Source organism: Enhydra lutris, unplaced genomic scaffold (assembly GCF_002288905.1).
Source record: "Enhydra lutris kenyoni isolate GAN:26980312 unplaced genomic scaffold, ASM228890v2 scaffoldscaffold26, whole genome shotgun sequence".
Lineage (NCBI taxonomy): Eukaryota > Metazoa > Chordata > Mammalia > Carnivora > Mustelidae > Enhydra > Enhydra lutris.
Window position 1 is genome coordinate 21,194,090 of NW_019154110.1, and position 3,357 is coordinate 21,197,446.

Sequence of the window (3,357 nt, forward strand, 5' to 3'; positions counted from 1 at the left end):
TAAGGCGTCTGGTCAACAGTACGCTATTCGTTTTGGGAAAGTCAAGTACATGTGGATTTGACTGAATGGGGTGGGAGAGGCGGTACTCCTAACCTCCCTCGTTCCAGGGTCAACTGTAAATATACTGTGATCTGTTTGAAGGAAAAATGTCTTAAAATGGGAGGCGATGCTACAGTCTTCCTATACGCAGAGGGGAGGATGCCAGAGCAGCAGACGCATTACTTGGTCCTCTTGAGACACACAATGGCAAGTAAGCTACCAGACCAGTACTACAGTTGAGAACTCTGGCCAATTAGAAGTTTATCCCATTTATTTTTGTTAATGAGTTTGTTTAATTTCTTAACTTTTAGAAATACATGCTGAAATATTTACAGACTAAACAGTATGTCTGAGACTTGCTTGAAAATGATAGGAGGCAGGGGATACATACACACATGCACATACACATATAAGACTGGCCATTGAGTCTTACTAGTGGTGAGTTTTAATAGAGGCTAATTATACTGTTCTACTTTTATGTAAGTCTTAAGTTACCCAAAATAAAAATTTTAAAAAACCTGATTGCTCTGATCCCATTCCACTCTTATTAAGTGATCTTCTGAGTAACAGAATCTGGCGCCCCTGAAAGGCTTATCACAGAGAAAATACACACAGACCATCTGACAACTGTTTGGCCCTCAAGGTAGAAATGTGTATTTCTCATAGTAAATTCAATTAGCACATAGCCTCTGTATTAGGTTCTTATGAATTAGGTAAGAATCATTTCCTCTTGAGCCTGAATGAATTCTGGGTGTTGAGGGCAATCCAACTTGATCTCCAACTTAAACCAGACCTTAGTCATGGCCACACTAAGAGCCAGGCCTCTCCCTCAAACTCTACAGAACTTCAATCATGAAATACATCTAAGTGTCCACAGAATCATGAAGATGATGACTTTTCATGAACTCATTTACTTTACCTCACTGAAGTAAGTTGGCTACTGATTCTAGATGAGGCAGAACAAATCTGGCATTTTAATTCCTTAATAATTTATTGCCGTAATAGTTTAGCAATAGTTTTCTGTTCTTGATACCGAGTAACAGAATATGGTAAACTAGCACTTTAAATCCTTTACTCTTAAAACCACAAACTTGTCAAACTACACAAAGCCAGGCTCGATCTTTCGCATTTCATCTTAACCCTGACAGAGCCAGAATAACCCATTCAACTCCTGCTGCAATCTCTAGGAGCAGCTAGTAAGCTAGGACGGCTCTGTGCTCCTATAATGATCACACAAAGAGCACCTCTGAGGTGGTGGTTTCATCACTTTCCAAAGCTTGGTGGAGGGTACTGTAGTAAATTCTGTGACAGTTCGCCATGCCTGTCAGGATGAGTACAGTGGCATAGTCGTGAGGCACTGGACCAAGAGGCAGAGACCCAGGTTCCGCGGGCTATCTTTAGCAACATGAAGCCATGTGACCTTGCATAAGTCATTTAACCCAATCAACTTGGTTTCGCTACCTACAAACGGACAGCAATATTTGAAAACTATAAACCACAAAGAACTGCTATGATACATGTAGCTGGAGATAATACTTTTACACAGTCGCCAAAGCTGGCCATACAGAGAAACATGCTATCAAATTACCTGGGGGGGAGGGGGAGAGGGGGAAATCAGCTGCTTAAGGATCCGTTTTAAAAATAAATCCTTATTATATGTATTACACACCCCACACACAGAAATGAATACATTTATAATCTGACAAGACCAGGTTAAAAGAAATCTTGATACAGGATTTAAAACAAAGACAAAAACTAGTTAGAAGCTCCTGAATGCTCTTCTATGTCATTATTTCAGAGCTAGAGGAGGATCGTGTTCATCAGAAGGATATTTTGAATTTTCTACTAGTAAAGGAATCTCAGGGATGTAAAAATATATTCTAGTTCACTGTACATCTTTGCTATTAAAAGCAGAATCCAAATTTATTCATAACCACCCAAAATTGAAGCACCATTATTTAAAACATTTAAACTGCGAAAATTCTATATAAAAATTAGTCTTAAACAGAACAATCAGATAAAACTGTACACCAACACCTCTAGTAACAGTGCACCTCATATTTAAAACAAGGGACTAGTTCAGAGTCAATAGCTTTATTAGAAAAAGATTAATACTAAAACTTTTCAATGACAGAGACAATCAAATTTGTAACAGAAAGTCAGAGATACTTTATTTTCACTTCTAAATCCAAAGGCTAGGTAATAGCAGAGTTGTAAAAATGGAATCCCACTTAGTCTGATTCACACAAATACTAACGTTTAATCCTGTTTTCAAAGTCCAAGAATGAAAACTTGCAATTAAACACTGAGCAAGCCACATGTTTAGGTAATATTTCTTAAAAAGTCTTAAAGAAAAAAAATATGATACAGGACCTAAGTTTTCAGTGGCATATATATACTATCAACACGTTTCTGAAATCTGGTAAGGTCACATCAGTCCTGAATTAATTTTTAATAAAAAAACAAAACAAAACAAAACAAAAACAAAAAAACAACTAACTGAGCTTTATACTTTTTCTATGCCACTATAGTTTTCTTTCACCTCATTTTAATGTCGATCTTCACTTTATGCTGTTTTCAGTTTTCTTCCAAAAATCTTCGAACAGTAGTCCTACAATGCAAAATTTGGGGGAAAATGATAATTAGGCAACATGTAAAAGGCAAATTTTTATGACTAAGTGTTGGCCCAGTCACTAACTGCTAATTAATATATGTATATGGAATGTTTGTATTCTTTTTAATTCTCAAGGCATCAGTGTGGACTTAAGAGCCTTTGCCTGTGTATGCTTCCCTATATGTGGGTGGCTCACACACAGAACACTATATGGCTGTCCTAGAGGAAGAAAGCCATCGACAAACCAACTAATTGGTACTCCCTTTCGTGTACTGATTTTATCCCAAGCCACTAGACTAGCCCAAAGAATGAATAGTTTATAGGTTTTAAGAACTCTCATAAAACCTAACTTTTAATCGTTCTTTAAAAACCCAAATTCACTCTATATGATTCATCAGTTCTTTGTGTTTCAGAGATTGAAGGTGTCTGTCCTTGCTACTCACTGCTGCTTTATATGTTATCAGCCAGTGACTACGCCTACGTACCTATGGCTGACTGCAAATGCTCCTACACCGTAGGAAATATTAAACACATACCTCTTAAAGACTTGAGAATTGCATTGAATGTAACAAGGCGAATAATATGAAGTGTTTATTGTATTTAAAATTCTTTAAAGATATCTAATTCTGGGCACCACTGCATCCCTACATACAGTTGAAAAAAAATTCCATTCTGTTAACATTTGATTTGTAAGTTTTCACGCA

General features: G+C 36.9%; 1 protein-coding gene across 6 annotated transcripts in view; it reads right to left on the reverse strand.

Moving 5' to 3' along the window:
* Positions 1-2,117: 2,117 nt before the first annotated feature.
* LOC111151336 (LUC7 like 3 pre-mRNA splicing factor) overlaps positions 2,118-3,357 on the reverse strand; it is a 25,088-nt gene continuing 23,848 nt past the window's right edge. For 5 of the 6 annotated variants that reach the window (XM_022509271.1, XM_022509270.1, XM_022509273.1 and 2 more), the window contains one exon: positions 2,118-3,357. This exon is cut by the window's right edge. The gene's annotated coding sequence lies outside the window, so the exon portion shown is untranslated. The other variant, XM_022509272.1, reaches the window with a different exon arrangement.